Source organism: Muntiacus reevesi, chromosome 18 (genome assembly GCF_963930625.1).
Source record: "Muntiacus reevesi chromosome 18, mMunRee1.1, whole genome shotgun sequence".
NCBI classification, from domain to species: Eukaryota; Metazoa; Chordata; class Mammalia; order Artiodactyla; family Cervidae; genus Muntiacus; species Muntiacus reevesi.
In genome coordinates, this window is record NC_089266.1 from 20,015,151 (window position 1) to 20,033,784 (window position 18,634).

Below are 18,634 nucleotides of genomic sequence, written 5' to 3' on the forward strand. Positions count from 1 at the left end.
TGGTGACTGTTTTATAAAAGTTAATTATTAATTTTATTTACCAGGAAGTAGGCTAACAAACGGATTCACTGGAGTCCAAGGTGGAGAATGCTAAACTAGATGGGGAAATAACCTGTTAAAGGAATCCAGGAGAAGAGATCAACTTTGCCAGGAAGAGTCTCGGAAAGCCCAGAGGAGGTGATGCTGGAACTGGACTTTGAGTAAGAGTTTTCCAGTAGGGAATGAGGAAAGAGAAGGTATTCCAGTTGGAGGCAAGGAGATTTGCAGAGGTGTGAAGTTACAGAAGGTGTTTGGAGGAGGGTGATAAATTCAGCGTGGGAGCTTCAGGTGTGTAAGATGGAGGGGATGAGATTGGAAAAGGGAGTTCAGGTCAAAGCATTGGCTCAAGTGAGAGAAACTTCTGTCTTTAGGCCATGGGGGGCTCTGTGTTATGGAGAAAGGCTAGTGGCTGCACTGGAGAGAGGTTTCATAGGTGGAACAGATAGATTCAGGGGTAGATTTTCTGTGTGAATTGAGAGGAGGGCAGTGAGGGAGACAAAGGTCAGCAGAGGAGTCAGGAAGGAGGGCAGGGTTCAGGTGGATGGAACAAAGTTATGAGATGTAGATTCTAAAAACCTGGCTCTGGGGACTTCCCTAATGGTCCAGTGGCTAAAACTCTGCACTCCCAGTGTAGGGGGCCGAGGTTTGACCCCTGGTCTCCGTCCCTGCTCGAGGAACTAGATCCCACATGCCACAACTGAAGACCTCACATGTCGCAACTGAGGGAAAAAAAGATCCTGCCACGAAGACCCAGGGCAGTCCAATAAAGAAATAATAAATACTTTAAAAATAATAAATAAAATACATAATGAAAACCTGGCTCTGAGCCTACCTGTTATATCTCTGAGTATCTGCGATCTTGAGATGATCATACTATTTCCATCATAATTTCCTATCAGTGGATAATGTAGCCTCTATCTGCCACATATAATTGTTGTGAGAAACAAGAGTGTATCAGTAAAAAGTATATGAATATCAGCCCCTATTTTACTAAGGAGATAGTCAACTGCATGGGAAAGCATAGCTGAAACAGAGTTTAGGTGAGGTGGAAGGTGAAGGATCTGCCCTGAAGGGAAGATTAAGATAAATGCAGTCACACACACACACACACACACACACACACTCTCTCTCTCTCTCTCTCTCTCTCTCTCTCTCTCTCCAGACAAATACAGCAATTTCCAAGCTGGACTGGGTCTATGGGAGAGCAACAGGAAACTCATAGCCCCACCAGGAAAGACCCTACCAGTTACCCTATAGATGCTCTCACCTCTTATTTGCATATAAGGCGGTCCAAAGGTCTAAACTAGGGAACCAGGAGAATTTGCGAGTAAAATGTCAAGCTGTGTATTTCTGGGACTGGAATCCAGTCTCCAAAAAACTCTCAGATTCCCCAAAGGTTAGGAGTCATTGATTTTCCCACCAGAAATTAATAAGAATAGCTATCCTTGGCGAGAAGGACTGGTGGGGGGAGGGAGCATATTTTCAGTTTTAATTTTCGCGTTTTCTGAACTGTCTGAATTTTCTGACCACAAACATGTGTTAGTTTCATAGAAAAAGCTGTCATCAAGGTTTATTTGGGTGTTGAGATAACAGGCCCTTTTTAGATTTCATCTTTAATACCTCTTTGTATTAAAGAAACACAACCAAACACTAATAGCTATTATTTTTTAAAACCCTAATAGTCTTACACACACACACACCATAATGCAAAGAACATCCTCTATTATGTAAGTGAAATGTCTACATTTCCTATAAACTACCGGTTTTAATGCAGTAAAACTTGCATTCGAAGTAGATGAGGCAAAAAAGAAAAAGGCACGCAATTTCAAGTATTTCAACTCAGACGCATAAAAACAATGTGTATACGTGTCATTCTTCATCGGTACTGTCTCCTTATTCCCTTGAACCGGCCAATGTGCGAGCCGTTGGCCTTTGATGCTTGAACCGACGGAACGAAGGGCAGGATTAAATCCACTACCTTCTCCCCACGCACTCTAGTAATTACTCTATTTCCACGTCATGTTTCCGGGTGTGTGTGTCCCGACTCACGCAGAAACTGAAGTTCAAAGCAGGCGGGAGTCACCCATGTTCTTTTTGCTGTCCCCAGAAACCCATTTCGGGTGTTGGGCCCCTAGAGGATCTGGCGACACCTGGGGACTGTCTAACTGGCTGATTCCCACGTGGTAAGTGCTCCCAACCTTGCCCCCACGTGGTGCCAAGGGCCGGGAAGAGGGAGAGCAGGCAGAAGGGAGCCGCATCAGGGGCATTTAAAGTGTCTTGACGTCACGCACTGCCAGGAACTCAGCTGAGTTTTCAGCAGGACATTCCAGTCATCTTCCCTCCCTCCCCCCGGGCTCCTCTGCCCAGGGCCTCGGTTCTTCCCCAGTTGTTGCGGAGGGAGGAGCCCGAAGAGTCGGAACAGCCAGAACAGGGGCGTTCCCAGCCTTGTATTGGCTCCGCCCTTTCTCCCAGAGGCTCTCTTCATTGGCTAGTGGGTGGGGCTTCGGATGTAGAGTATGCTCAGCAGGGCCTCTGGGTGGCCGAGAAAACTGGTCATGTTATGAATTATACATGAGCGGCGTGCCTAGGCCAAGCGGGGGCTGGGCGGGGATTGGCTGGAGGGGCTGTAATTCAGCGGTTTCCGGAGCTGCGGCGGCGTAGACGGGGAGGGGGAGCCTGGGGTTCCGACGTCGCCGCTGAGGGAGAGAGCCTGAACCGGATCCCTGACGAGCACCCCAGTTCCGCGCTCTCCCCACTTCTGCCAAGGGAGACTCTGCGACCTGAGGGAACCCCGCGGCCCGCACCCAGGCGCAAGCGCAGCCCCGGCCAGTCGGGCCTCAGCCCGAGCAGCAGGTGAAGGGGGTTAAGGGTGGGGCTGCCCCCCGACGGCCTCCAGGCCTGGGCATCCCGGGGGAGGAGGGGCGCGCTGGGAGCTTCTGGGGTGTTTGGGGAAATAGTGAATGGAAACTTCAGTGGGGCCGGGGGGATACGAGGAGACACGGAGGGTCGCTCTGAAGGGACAGTTCCCCGGGATGACAGGAGCCGACCTCTGAAGGGACGGGGTGCGCTGGGAGGAAGTTTCGTTCTTTGGAAAAAGGGGAGACGCAGAGGAAGAGAGAGAATGGACTGGAGGGGAAGGACCGTAGGGCGAGGGTACTCTGGGGGGAGGGGGCAGGAGCGAGGGACAGCCCCCCGACTTCCTGCTCCCTGGGGCTCTGGGGACGTTCCGGCCACAGGAGCGACTGTCACGCCGGCGGAGATCACGGAGGGGGGTGGTTGGCAGGCGCCTCCTCCCCGCCCCCCGGCGGGGCCCGGCGTCTCCCGGCTGAGCCACTTCCTCCGCCTTGCCCTGTTCCTGCTCCTTTAGGAGCCAGCTGTGCCCCCCTGGAGGAGGTAGGAATAGGTGTCTTCCCTTTACAGCCTTGCGGGCTGTTTGGTTATGGGTAGGATTATTGCATAAGAATCAAGTTTCCTGTAGGGAAATTGACAGTCTTGTACTCTTTCTAAACTCCCTCCAGCTTTTTTCTGGGGTAAAGTCGTGTTTCCCTTCTCCCTCTTCTAAAAAAAACAACAAAATAAAACCCTCATCAAGTCAGCTCTAAAGAGAAATAAACCTTTTTCCTCCTTGACATTGTTCTTTTATAACCACCTGGTAAACTTGGCCAGAAGATAAATAATTGAGCCCTTGCGTTTACTGGATTGTGGTGTTGCTTAATTGCATAGGACAGAATGAACCAATCGAGAGTGGGAGTTTTCTGTCTCAGAGCCAAGATCTTGGGTAAATGCAGAGGAGAGGGAGGGAAACAAAGACAGGCTGGCCTTGGCAAAGCCGTGTGTGCAAACTTTACCTGTGTTTGGGGGTGTGGTTGCACTTCAGTTAGCTTAATTCAAACCGTCACCTGAGTGGTTTTTTCCATGTTTAGTCCACATCTTTCTGTGTTATATCAAGTGAATGCATGGTATTGACACACTTATTCTTATTAAAAATGTATATAACGTGTCCCTGCTGGTTGCTTAAGTAAATAAAGGGCATATTTATTCTGTGTGTGGGTTGTAATTTTTTGGCTGGCTGAGCTGATACAGCATTGGTTTGAATAAATCAGAACTGTAAATTATCTCAATCTTTTATATGTGGATTTAGACTGTTAAGACTTGATTAAGCCAGTTTTATGTTTTATATTAAATATGTCTGTATTCCCTGAGTCAACACATTTGTTTCCTTATTACATGTGCCAGGCTGAGCTACTAATAGAATTTTTGCAGTGACATTTGCACAGTGGGATGAAGGAAAGTCTTTAATACAGAAAAAATAAAGAAATTGTAGATGCTAGAGGCTTTTTAAAAAATTTATGGCTGCATAGGGTCTTAGTTGTGGTGCATGGGTTCAGTTGTCCTGAGGCATGTGGGATCTTAGTTCCCCCAGCAGGGATTGAACCTGACTCCCCTGCATTGAAAGGGCAGATTCTTAACCACTGGACCACGAGGGGAGTCCCTGAGGCTTGATCTTAATCTCTATATTTGCTAGCGTATCTACCACAAAGAACCACTAGACAATTCATAAATCTTCTATTTTTATATGTAGTTCTTTTGGGAAGAATAGCCATCTAGAAATATCCATAATTATAACTTGACCCACAAAGGGTAGATAGTTCATGTAACCTTAACTCTGTTTTGAAGATAAGGAAATTGAGGTGTAAGACAAGACACTTGCCTGGGCAGCAACATACCATAGTGGTGGAGCTTATACCTTCTGTATATTTTGTTTGCTTTTGACTATCTATGCTTAAGTATTAGGTCTTAATTTAGAGTGACTTTAGGCCCTACTGGGAAAAGTGTCAGTGAAAGTCTAACATATACCTGGACAATGAAATACTGCCAATATCCTATAAGACTCCAAGGGAGATACTTAAAATAAACAGGTGAGTCCCATTTAGGTTATTACAGAATATAGAGCAGCATTACCTGTGCTGTATAATAGGTCCTTTTTGATTATCTGTTGTGAGATAGCAGTGTGTACATGTCAATCCCAAACTCAATCTCCTTCCCCCCAGGTAAATAACTTTTTAGTCTGCATAATTTACCATCAGAATTTAGCTATTTGCTAATGGAAAGAGAGATTTACTGAGGCAGGTTTGTAGGTGAAGGACAGTCATGACCTAAATGTCATTTAAACCAAAGTGTCTTGTGGCTTGATCAGTGGTCATTTGTATCTCCAGAAGGTTGCTGTCTCCTCCTGCCTCTGCACGTCATGACTTTCAGATGGTGAGATGGGGCAGAGGTGGTGGCCATCATTCCAGAGGCCAAGTCCAGCACCTTTTAACCTTATGGGTTTCTCAGAGGTGATGTACAGATCAACAAATATTTACTTTTTACACCTTTGTGAAAGTTGCTCTGGGGAACAAGATATCTTGTTCGCAGACCTTGCAGTCTACTGCAACAACTTCATAAATTTCTTATCTATGTAATGCAACTTGATTTCCTCAAAGAGATGGTGAGACTTTAAGCCCATGCTGTCCAGAAAGGTAGCTATTATATGTTTTAAAACATATAGCACAGATATAGAACATTTCCATTGTCATAAAGTGGAATGCTTTGCTGTTGGACAGTACTTCACTAAGCGCTACAGGTCTTCAGAAGGAGGAGAGGTTATGAGTCTTGCAGTTGTCCTGAAGTCTTCTTGCCAGAGGAGAGATTTGATCTGAGAGCCACTTAATGGTTTGCATTTGACTGATGTAAAGAATTCGGGGCTAGGAGCTATTGTGATATGGCACAAACCCAATTCTAGTAGATTAGCAAAGTAAATAGAGAAGGAGTAAGAGGTCTTGAATGCAAGGTCAAGGAGTTTAAAGATTTTTGAAGCCGAATATTGATGTTTAATTATGGAGTGCCTAATTTGTATAAAGTAAATGGATATGTGTGGCCTCTGCCCCAGGGGAGTTGTCATTGACCATATAAACTGGACCAGCACCCAAAAAGAGGGGTCCTGCCTTTGCAGATTTGTGTGGTTAAGTGCAGAAGTGGGTTTTTTTTTTTTAAATGAGGATTTTTAACTGGCTACCCATGTCCACTCACATTTTCTGTCTTCCATATTTTAAAAAATTTTACCTTTACTTTTGGGTCATGTGTGACGACCAGCCAAAGAACACTTGAAGGACATCTCCAGATCCTGGAGAACTCCTGGTGTCCTGGAGCAGCCTTGGTGAGGTCCAGCAGAATGACATCCTGGGCTACCTCAATCTGTGTTGGTTATGGTGAAAAAATTAATATTGTGGTTACACACTGGTTGCAAGGAACCTTGGGTTACAGTGGGGCCCTTTTGTCAGGATGATTTTATAGTACTTTGGTAGTGAGTTGTTTGAAATATCTCCAGTTTTTGAAAGGAATAGCATATGCAAGAAAGGATTTCTATTATGTTCAGTTTTCCTATATCATATTATTAATATCACAACTCTTAGTTCAGATCAACAAGCATGTTATGTAATGAGAGTCAGTTATCATGCTAGGCAGGATCCAAGGATAATGCAATATGGTCCCTGTTTCACGGAACCGGAAGTGGTATTATAGGGGCCTGGTATGTGCTTCGTCAGTAGGGACTTAGGATTGGGAAGATGACAGCACAGTGGTTCAAAGGGCAGACTCTGGAGTCCAACACATTCTGGGATTGGATCCTATATCTGCCACTTCTTAGTCAGAATCTGAACCTCAGTTTTCTTATCTATGAAAGGAGAGGCTAACAGTGTATATCTCCTAGTGCCATTGAAGACTCCAGGAGATGATGCTGGTAAAATACTTAGCATAATGCCTGGTGTACAGTAGGAACTCACTAAATCTAAGTTTTTATTAAATGTCTATGAAAAGAGATTAATTCTTTTTAGGGATGAGAGAGAAAGGCTTTATTATAGAAGGGTATTCACATGGGAACACCTGAATAGGGTTTTATAGGATGAATAGGAATTCTCCCAACAAAGTTGAGTTGGTGAATAGCTGTATTCAAGGCTGAGGGAACATGAGCATGTGGAGGCTTAAACAGCATAGTGTGTTCAGGGAGCTATAAGTGGAAGTTCTTAATTTAGGAGAACTGAGGAGAAAGGAAGCTGACTCTTAGCCCTTCTGTTAATAATTGGGTTCAGATGTCATTAAGTTGTTTTTTTCCTGTTTATAAAAGGAATGCATGCTATTGTAAAGAAATTTAAATTTGTAGAAATATAAACTATGTATATTTTTTTATGTGTGTCTTGTTAGTTTGGTGTCTGTTTCTCCAGCTGTTTTGCAGCTTCTACTTACTGATTTATCTTTGACATATTTATTGCAAATTCCTTTCTAATAGCCTAATAAAAAAGTAATAAGAAAGGCAGACCTGCCCCCAGAGTAAAATTTAAATTGTCTGGTTTCCTTTCTGCTAAAACCTCCCCCCTCCACCCATAAGAATAAATGACTTTCCTAATCACTGAACTTTTCCCTGACCTTTGGCTTTTTAACTATATCAAACAACGAGCTTCCCTAAGGTAACTGTTACTGTAGTGTCGAAATGCTTGAGTGAGGTGAGTTGAGGATTTCATGACCCACAGTTGTGATAGGAGTCAAAAGAATGGCAATGAGGTCGGACTTCCTGGGCTTTCATTCCAGATCCAACACCTCTTAGATCTTGGGTCAGTTGCTTTAACTTCTCTGGGTTTCACTTTCTCTGTCCAGAAAGTGCAGATACCAGATCCAATTGTAAGGAATTTGTGAGGATTGAACAAGATAACGTATATGAAGTACTTTGCACAGAACCTGGGAGATAGCTAAAAGTGGAGTGCTAATAATTGCTCGTATTAAAAATCACAGTATCTAACTATAAAATCACACCAGTTATAATTCGCAGTAGCATTTCATGACCCAAAGGAAAGAAGGAGTAATCAGGAGCTTCTAACCTAATAGGAAAAAAACTAAATGAATAGGGAGCAGGGGGATTTACACTGTGGTGGAGGAGATGGAGGCTATCACGCAAAAGGAACAGGGCGCGTTTACACGGATGCCCTTCTTAGACATATGTCTCTCTACATCTTCTGATGGTGGCCCATTTATTTGAAGTAATATCCAACACATTAGATTTTTATGGCCACTTAGGAATGTAAACAGTCCCTTGGAGTTCTTCTTGATACAAAAAGTACAGATAATACGAAAGGTTTGAAGGGTGGGGGACTCAAGGCAAGGAAGGTGGGCCAGCACGCAGCTTGGGGGTGAGGCCGCAGCTTGGGGGTGAGGCTGCACCCTAATTAGAGTGTATAATCCTGTGAGGCCAGGAGGGGATTTGTTCTTTCACATCTGTGCTATGTGAGTGCGTGTGTTTTCATTGGAGGAGTCGAGCTTTACTTTCCTGTCCTGTAACTTTCCTTTGCAAATGAAAACTCAAAACAGCCTTGTGGTTTAAGAAGAGCCACTCAGCACCTCCATGAAACAGATTCTCTTACACCAGCTCTCTGGTTTGGGGTCAGAGAAGGCCGAAGAGAAAAGGCCTGCTGCTGTTTCTTGGCCGAATGTGGGGCGGGAGGAAGCCAGCGGAGTTTGAAAGAGAAAGTAAACCTTCTGGTAAATAAATGGCTTCCCTATTGTGGAGGAGGAGTGCAAATTATTAGGGGGATGTTTGGGTAGTTTTTGTAGAAGCCATTTCTGAAAACTGATTGAGATGATTGAGGGTGAGCCCGATTTAGGGAAATCCTGCCTGGCCTGCTGTGAACCACTGTTATTCCCACTTTGTTGATTGATTTTATTAGTTTGTGGCAGCCTGACCTCCCGTTCTTGTTAGGAGAATTGGAGGATCTGAGTGTGACTTTGATCACCTGCTTAGGTAAAAGCTTCCTGAAATGCTTGTTTTTTGCTTCTTTTCTAATGTTCATTTTGTTTTTACTTTTAAGCAAACACTTTTTCTGACAGAAGCTAAAATCATGAGACTTTCCCTTTGTTCTTTCCTCCCCCTTCCACCTCCAGTCCACCTAAATGTCATCCTCAAAACCTCAAAACCCAGATGTTAACTGTGTAATTACCTCTCCTCTAAACCAAGCAAAGTGCAATCTTGCGTTGAGTTGGCATTAAAAACGTCACCTTTGAATTTCTTTCTACTTGTGGTTTAGATACAGTAAATATTTAATCTCAGACTGACTTTGCCTGACAAATCAGTCTTGTATTTGGGCCTCTTTTTATCAATAGGTTTAGAGAAAGCAAATTTATTGAAACATTAACCAAAATAAAATGTAATTAGAGTGGTCACTGTCTTATGCATCGGGGCAGGTGGAATAATCAAAGCCAAATCTCAATATTTATTCTTTTTTATTACCTCATTTAATTTGAACAAATGCATATATATCAATATTCATCCTTAATTCCGTGTGTTATTACCCTTTCCATTTGAGTACATAAATAAGTGGATAGAAGCACCTGGGACGCTCTAGGGTCCTGATTACTGTGTTGAAGAATCCTAGGTTCAGGGAGCCATCTAAGATTCCTGTTTCTCAAAAGTACTGTACTGCTGTGGTGCTGGATGTTAATAGGGTGGGAGTGGCAAGGGGAGGCTGTCGCTATAGGGGGAAAAGGGGTGGGGGATATGTGAACTCTGTACTTGCCACTTAATTTGAACCTAAAATTGCTCATAAAAGTCATTTATTAATTTAAAAACAATTCTGCAGAAATTACTGTGTCCTGGGTCACAGTCCTGTCCCTCTATACAGCTGTGTGATTCCAATGACTTCTACCACTGAGTTCCCTAAACTTGGCAAAGAGAGTGGCTTTCTTTTACCATTATCTCCCAGGTGGGAGAATGGAGAATGCAACTAGAAGTGGGGCATCCTGAAAACCCGTACAGTCTCTGGATGAACCTGCTTCCCCTTTCCTTAGGAGAGATGAATGCTAGTCTGAACCACAGATTTTCAGCAAGAATGTATCAGTTTTGTTTTTCAGTTCCAGACTAGTTTTCTTATTTTAGGGGGAAGGGGGGTTTAATCAGTACAGTAAATGGAAAGTCTCCCCTTCACCTTATCCTCTGAACTCTCCCAAGGACAGTTAGGTACCTATTTCTTATTTTATCTTTCCAGAATGATCGTGTGTGATATACAGGCAAACATGTTATTCGCTCTCTCTTTTTTTCTTCCTTCCACAGACAGTAGCAAATTATACCTGTAACTCAGTATCTTTTTGAAGACACTTTGTTTATCTTAGGAAATACTCCATGTGAATATGTTTATATCTGCCACTTAAGAGATCTGTATAGTGTGGACTTAAGGTGGGATGAAATATTCAGTTTTGTGATCTCACATAGAAGAACTTGGAGAAGGAAAAAGATTATAATTTATTTATTTTTAAATCATTTTAAAATCATCATAGTCTTCTAGGCTAAGGATGTCATAATTCATCTAATGGTAGGCAGAGACTGCAGAATCTAAAGACAAAATGATGTTGTGGTAAGTATCATCATGCTTGTCTTTAGACACAGATGTCTATCTTGTGCCTGTATACTTTTAATGGGCTTCCCTGGTGGCTCAGCTGGTAAAGAATCCATCTGCAATGTGAGAGACCTGGGTTCAATCCCTAGGTTGGGAAGATCCCTTGGAGAAGAGAAAGGCTACCCACTCTAGTATTATGGTCAGGAGAATTCCATGGGCTGTATAGTCCATGGGGTAGCGAAGAGCTGGACACAACTGAACGACTTTCACTTTCGCTTTCATAATTTTAATGTTTTAATCATAACATGCATACTGTTTATTTATTTATTTTTTTGATTGCGCCAAGTGACTTGCAGGATCTTAGTTCGCCAAGCAGGAATCAAACCAGCGCCCTCAGCAGTGAAAGCATGGAGTCATAACCACTGGGCAGACAGGAAACTCTCCTATACATACTGTTTAGAAATGTAGCTTTTCAGTTGACAGAGTGAACTTTTTCCCCTTTAAACATAAACTTTGTTTTATTTCTGGCTGCATTGTGTGGCTTGCAGCATCTCAGCTCCCCTGACCAGGGGTTGAATCCAGGTCATGGAAATCCTGACCACTGGATTAGGAATCCTAATCACTGGAATCCTAACCATTAGGCTACCAGGGAACTCCCTAAACATAAACTTTAATTCTGGGGAGAAGTCTAGCTACATCATTGAATATGAAACTCCAGTGTGTGCCTGTCACTTGCACAGGTAGGAATTGTTGCACACCCCCACTCCACAAATTTTTAAAACTTGCTGTTCATATACCTATGATACCAGGACCCAGCTTCCATTAATCTCAATCACTCTATCCCTAAATCACAACAGACTTTCGTCTTAAGTTCCCCTTGTTCCTTTGGCGAGTGAAGACGGAGTTTTTGCTTTTGTATTGTTCCTGGATGGGTCAGGAATATTCCCTGGAGGAGGGCATGACGACCCATTCCCGTATTCTTGCCCACAGAATCCCACAGACAGAGGAGCCTGGCAGGCTACAGTCCATAGGGTTGCAAAGAGTTGGACACAATTGCAGCGACTTAGCACACACACATGGATGGGTTGCTCCCTGATCCTTCTGTTTGAGTTGCCTAGCAGCAGTTTGCAGAGTGTGATCTACAGTGGGTCTCTGAAATCCTTTCAGGGTGGGTCTTTGAGATTAAAACTATTTTTATAACATTATTTTTATTTTTTTAATTAGTTGGCATTTGTACTTACACTATTAGTCCTTGTACTCAGTGCACTTTCAGGGGAAAAAAATGTCTGATTTCACCTAATGCCCATGATAAAACAATAAACAGTATTAATTTCATTCTCTTTCAGCTCTGATGACTTTTTTTTTTTGATGGCTTTTTGATACTCTGTAGTGAAATGGCGGGGCTGCAGAAAGCAGTTCTGCTGCAAAGAAGTCTGGTGGAATAGCACTTGTGAAATTGTTTGAGTTGTGATCTCAAACTAGCTGCTTTTTTTCACAAAGCACCATTCTTATTTGAAAGAATGATTGACAGACCAACAGGGATATTGATATTTTCTCAAAAATGAAAGGAGGGAAGCTTTTTCTTCAAGGAAAACAACCAACAGTATTTATTGCCGATGATAAAATGTAAGCTTTAGAGTGGAAATTAGAGTTTGAGAAACTTATATCCACTACTGTGTGTTTGACAGCTTCTCAGTATTAATGTAATTTTTTGATAACATGTGATTTTGTGATAGTTTGTAATGAATTATGTTGGTATTTGAAGGTCTGCATGTCTCTGAAATAGTGTTTTACAGATAATTGATGTATGGCATTACAAAATCATGCATGAAAACATTCTATTCGAAATGTAAGATAGACTAATAGATTTTAATGTAACTGTGCGTGAAGAGTTCATTGCTATGGTTTCAGAATCTACACTGCCTCTAACCTTGAAGAAACTAGTACTTGTTAAGTTCTGATGTAGTGTTAAATAATATCCAAAGTTACTTGCAGAGATTCTTAATATACTGTCCTTTCCTTTCCAGTTAGTGTGAGGTCAAAATTTCTTCCTACATTTCAACCAGAACAACATACTGCAACAGGTTGAATGCAAAAACAGAGCTGTGAGAATCCAGCTGTCTTCTAAGCCAGAGATTAGAGAAATCGTTAGAGAAGCTTCCAAAACTTTAACAACGTCACTCTTTCCACTAAATTTTTTAAAAAAATAAGTTGTTTTTCACAGAGATGTTATTTATGTAATAAGTTTATTTTTTAGTAAATTAATAAATATATTCTAAATTTCTCCGTTTTAGTTTGTAATACAGTAAACATTGATACACCTCCATAAACAACTGCTCCTTAGGATCCTCAATTTTTAAGGGGGTCCTGAGAATAAAAAGTTTGAGAACTGCAGGTCGACATAAGAACTCCTTGAATAGTTGTTGAAGAAAGAAAGAAAAGATCCTATGGTTCTGTTCCAGAGAGTCTGGGTTAGTAGATCTAGGGTTATTTTTAACAAATAGCCAGTGTTCTGATACTGGTGGTTCTTGGTGTGAGAATGCTGCTCTGAAGGATCATAAGCTATAAGTCTTCAGATTAATGAAGTCTTATCCACAGAGTTTAGAAATAATTGTTTTGGGGATAAAAGTAAATGGTAGCCATGTGGTCTTCCAAGGAAAAATGCTTTGCAGATTTCTTTTTATCCTGTTTGTTCTTTGTATTTATGGATCTGAATATTAATCAAGGGTGGACTATAGTCATAATAAATAGTCATAAAGAATCACTTTACCAAATTAAAGTTCAATTTGGTTTTATTGATAGGCCACCCATGAACATATTAAGATAGTTTCTGAAGGCTCGGGTTAATTTCTAAAGACAGTTCTGGTTAACAATTGTCTGTAAATTCTATAAGAAGTGTTCTGTTTCAGACATGTCTTTAACTTTAGTATCTACATGTAACATAAGTAAAGCTCTCATTTTCCTTCTTATAATTGTATTACAAATTCAAAGAGAAGTTTACTTGTCAGAGATAATACAGCAGAGATAAGACTTCAAAACATATAATATGACTCCACTAGCCTGGGAGTTTCAAGACTCCCAAGTTTGTGTTCTGGTTTTATCTCTGTCTTTTGTGATCACTTAACATTTTGATAGAATTGTTACATTATCTTGGAACCTCAGGGTTCTCTTTGGCTGAGTGGTTGACTGGAAAATCCAATGTGAATTTATGCTTCAGGCCAGGCTCTGTCTGGGTATAATTTTTAGGATTTAGATCATAAGCTTCTTACAACGCAAGCTAAAATAGGGTTTCTAAATTCTAAGTTACTGTCTAAGTATTCTTTTTCTTTCTAAGCCATGTCTACTCTCTCACTTACATTGTGAGATGTAAGCCATGTCTCTCACATTGTCAGATTTTAATTTCATGAGTAACTGAGACTTTTTCTTAATCTTCTTTTGTGTAGATGCTAATGGATAAGATCAGCTGCTCTCTGAAGATTGCCCACATTATGCTGAACTATGGTGTACAATGAGGTCACCTATTTTTCCAAGAATGCTGTTCATTTTGATAAGAACTTCATAGAAAAGCTTGTCTAATTCGGGGAGATAGCTCATCTTCCTTCTTAAATATAATTGAAACTCTGTGGGGTCAGCTTATCTTTTAAAATATTTTTCATAAAGCTCAATACATTTAAAAAATTAGTAGATTATGTATTTAACAGCAGTCTTAGGATGCATAAAAATTGAGCAGAAAGTTCAGAAGTGAAGTCACTCAGTCGTGTCCGACTCCCTGCAACCCCATGGACTGTAGCCTACCATGCTTCTCCGTCCATGGGATTTTCCAGGCAAGATACTGGAGTGGGTTGCCATCTCCTTCTCCAGGGGATCTTTCCAACGCTGGGATCGATCCCAGGTCTCCTGCATTGCGGGCAGACACTTTACCGTCTAAGCCACCAGGGAAGCCCAATAGTGCCTTTGGGACATACCAAAGAGTAGCTTCTCCAGAGTCCCTCAATTGCACCCACTGCCGCCCACCTGTTTGCCGAGGGGGTCAAGGAGACAAGAAACCAGAGACTGTAAAGGAATTAAGATTTCATTAGGCATGTCCCTCCAGTCATAGGACTGAGGACCTCCTACCTTAACCGGAGGTCTTCTGGAATCTGAGGCTGAGTCGCGTGAGCTTTCTGCTTGAGTCTCCTGCACTGGGTTTTCTTTGCGTTCCGCTTCTACCGCAGGAGCTTCGCTGAGTTGGGCTCCTGCTGTGCTTGGCCTCTACCCCGCGTGGAGGTTGTTTCAGCCAGGTTAAACCCGAGTCACGGCACCATAGATGTCAGGTGAGTGTATGCTCCTCGGTTCTTTGTCTCGTCACAGCAAGGATTTGTAGCGACGGACATTAAAGCCCTCGCCGAGTCACAGCTCTCGGGTCTTGGACAGACCGTGTTATAGCTCTCATGTCTCGAGTGGACCGTGTTATAGCTCTTTGAGAAATTAGTTTTACAGCTCAGTGTTACAGCTCTATTTTATTTAGATAATAGCAGGAAAATCCATCTTCGAGGCGTGAGGGCACGTCAATCCAAAGACTCGAAGAGAAGAGCACCCCATCACGCGGGAGAGAGAGAAAGTACAGAGAAGCCCTCTATACCATCTTGTCTCTTCTTCCTAGTTTGTCCAATTGTTGACATCTTGTCTTAGTGTGACACATTTGTTACCATGGATGAGCCAATATGGACACATTATTATTAACATTAGAGTTCACTGTGTTATACATTCTACAAATTTTGACAAGTGTATAATGACATGTATCTACTGTCACAGCAGCATACAAAATAGTTTCACTGCCCTGCAGATCCCCTGTACTCCACCTATTCATCCCTCCCCCAAACCCTGGCGACCACTGATCTTTTTTATTATCTGCATAGTTTTGTCTTTTTCCAAACTATCATATGGTTGGAAGTAGCCATTTCAGTTTGCCTTTGTTCACTTGGCAACATTGATTCAGATTTCCCCATATCTTTTCAATACTCGATAGTGCATTTCTTTTTATTTCTGAGTAGTATTCCATTGTCTATGTCTACCACATTGTTTATGCATTCACCTATTGAAGGACATAATAATTGTTCCCAAGTTTGAGCACTTATGAATAAAGTGGCTATAAATAATTTGTGTGCAGGGCTTTGTGTAGATGTAAGTTTTCAACTCATTTGGGTAAATACCAAGAAGTGGGTTTGCTAGATCCTAAAGGAAGGACTGTCACCAGGGATCTCTACATTACCAAGTTGAATGGATGTCACTCTGTAACCATCTTGCTCACACTTGTAGTGGTGTTAGCATAGCTGAAAATCTTTTTTTTTTTTTTTTTTTAAATTCTCTCCTCTTGGCTTTTGTGATAAGTTCCGCTGGTTTTCCTTCAGTCTTACTTGTCTTTCCCATTTGCTTTTCCTGGTTCATCCTCTGCCTGAACACTAGTGGTAAAGTGCTTCAGACCACTGTCTGGGCTCTCTTTTATCTTCTATATCTTCTCCCTAATTTATGTTATCCATTACTTTGGCTTTAACTATCATCTCCATCCTGATGACTGATGTATCTCCAATCCAAGTGTCTCCAGGCTCCCAGTTTCTGTGTCCTGATGCTTAATTGACATTTCTCCTTGGACGGTTGTAGAATAGGAAAGACTAGAGATCTCTTCAAGAAAATCAGAGATACCAAGGGAACATTTCATGCAAAGATGGGCTCAATAAAGGACAGAAATGGTACAGACCTAACAGAAGCAGAAGATACTAAGAGGAGGTGGCAAGAATACACAGAAGAACTATACAAAAAAGATCTTCATGACGCAGATAATCACGATGGTGTGATAACTCACCTAGAGCCAGACATCCTGGAATGTGAAGTCAAGTGGGCCTTAGAAAGCATCACTACGAACAAAGCTAGTGAGGTGATGGAATTCCAGTTGAGCTATTTCAAATCCTGAAAGATGATGCTGTGAAAGTGCTGCACTCAATATGCCAGCTATTTTGGAAAACTCAGCAGTGGCCACAGGACTGGAAAAGGTCAGTTTTCATTCCAACCCCAAAGATAGGCAATGCCAAAGGATGCTCAAACTACCACACAATTGCACTCATCTCACACGCTAGTAAAGTAATGCTCAAAATTCTCCAAGCCAGACTTCAGCAATACATGAACTGTGAACTTCCAGATGTTCAAGCTGGTTTTAGAAAAGGCAGAGGAACGAGAGATCAAATTGCCAACATCCGCTGGATCATTGACAAAGCAAGAGAGTTCCAGAAAAACATCTATTTCTGCTTTATTGACTATGCCAAAGCCTTCGACTGTGTGAATTACAATAAACTGTGGAAAATTCTGAAAGAGATGGGAATACCAGACCACCTGACCTGCCTCTTGAGAAACCTATATGCAGGTCAGGAAGCAACAGTTAGAACTGGACATGGAACAACAGACTGGTTCCAAACAGGAAAAGGAGTACGTCAGGGCTGTATATTGTCACCCTGCTTATTTAACTTATATGCAGAGAACATCATGAGAAATGCTGGGCTGGAGGGAGCACAAGCTGGAATCAAGATTGCCAGGAGAAATATCAATAACCTCAGATATGCAGATGAAACCACCCTTATGGCAGAAAGTGAAGAAGAACTAAAGAGCCTCTTGATGAAAGTCAAAGAGGAGAGTGAAAAAGTTGGCTTAAAGCTCAACATTCAGAAAACTAAGATCATGGCATCTGGTCCCATCACTTCATGGCAAATAGATGGGGAAACAGTGGAAATAGTGTCAGACTTTATTTTCTTGGGCTCCCAAAATCACTGCAGATGGTGATTGCAGCCATGAAATTAAAAGTCGCTTACTCCTTGGAAGGAAAGTTATAACCAACCTAGACAGCATATTAAAAAGCAGAGACATTACGTTGTCAACAGAGGTCCGTCTAGTCAAGGCTATGGTTTTTCCAGTAGTCGTGTTTGGATGTGAGAGTTTGACTATAAAGAAAGCTGAGCGCAGAAGAATTGATGCTTTTGAACTGTGGTGTTGGAGAAGACTCTTGAGATTCCCTTGGACTGCAAGGAGATCCAACCAGTCCATCCTAAAGGAGATCAGTCCTGGGTGTTCAATGGAAGGACTGATGCTAAAGCTGAAGCTCCAGTATTTTGGCCACCTGATGTGAAGAGCTAACTCATTTGAAAAGACCCTGATGTTGGGAAAGATTGAAGGCAGGAGGAGAAGGGGAGGACAGAGGATGGGATGGTTAAATGGCATCACCGACTCAATGGACATGACTTTGGGTAAATTCTGAGAGTTGGTGATGGACAGGGAGGCCTGGCCTGCTGCGGTTCATGGGGTCGCACAGAGTTGGACACGACTGAGCAACTGAACTGATAGTGATACTAATCTCCTATTTATCTTTAAAAAAAAAAAAGCTGTTTAAAAAAATACATTTATTGGAGTACAGTTGTTTTATGCTACTATGTCCGTTTCTGCTGTACAGCAAAGTGAATCAGCCATATGTATACATACAACCCCCCTTTTTGGGATTTCTTTCCCAGTTAGGTCACCTCAGAGCACCAAGTAGAGTTCCTTGTGCTATACTGTAGGTTCTTAGAACCTTTTTTTTATACTGAAGTAGTTGATTTACAATATTGTGTTAGTTTCAGGAATACAGCAAAATATATATATAGATAGATAGATATAGATATATATGCTTCCCAGATGACTCAGTGGTAAAGAATCCTCATGCCAGTGCAGGAGAAGCAGGAGATGCAGTTTCCATCCCTGGGTTGGGAGGATTCCCTGGAGGAGGAAATAGCAACCATTCCAGTATTCTTGCCTGGAAAATCCCTTGAACAGAGGAACCTGACGGGCTGCAGTCCGTGGGGTCCCAAAGGGTCAAACACGACTGAGCTTACAACAACAACATGTGTGTGTGTGTATTTTCCGGATTCTTTACCATTATAGGTTATTACAAGGTATTGAGTATGGTTTCTCATGCTATACAGTAAACCTGATTGTTTATTCTATATGTAGTGGTGTGTATCTGTTAATCCCATACTCCTAATTTATCCCTTCCCCCAAAAAACAGAACTCTTAAGCTCACCACAGACTTGTGCCCTTCTCCCTGCCTAGCTTTCCCCATCGAAGAAAATGTCATCCCCATCGAAGAAAATGGCATCCCCGTCTAACCCATGGTAAAA

At 42.1% G+C, this 18,634-nt stretch overlaps 1 protein-coding gene across 4 annotated transcripts in view; it reads left to right on the forward strand.

The window, feature by feature from the left end:
- Window positions 1-2,665: 2,665 nt before the first annotated feature.
- STAT3 (signal transducer and activator of transcription 3) overlaps window positions 2,666-18,634 on the forward strand; it is a 70,439-nt gene continuing 54,470 nt past the window's right edge. For 3 of the 4 annotated variants that reach the window (XM_065910775.1, XM_065910777.1, XM_065910776.1), the window contains exon 1: window positions 2,667-2,892. The gene's annotated coding sequence lies outside the window, so the exon portion shown is untranslated. Of the gene's footprint in view, window positions 2,893-18,634 lie in introns of all 4 variants that reach the window. The other variant, XM_065910778.1, reaches the window with a different exon arrangement.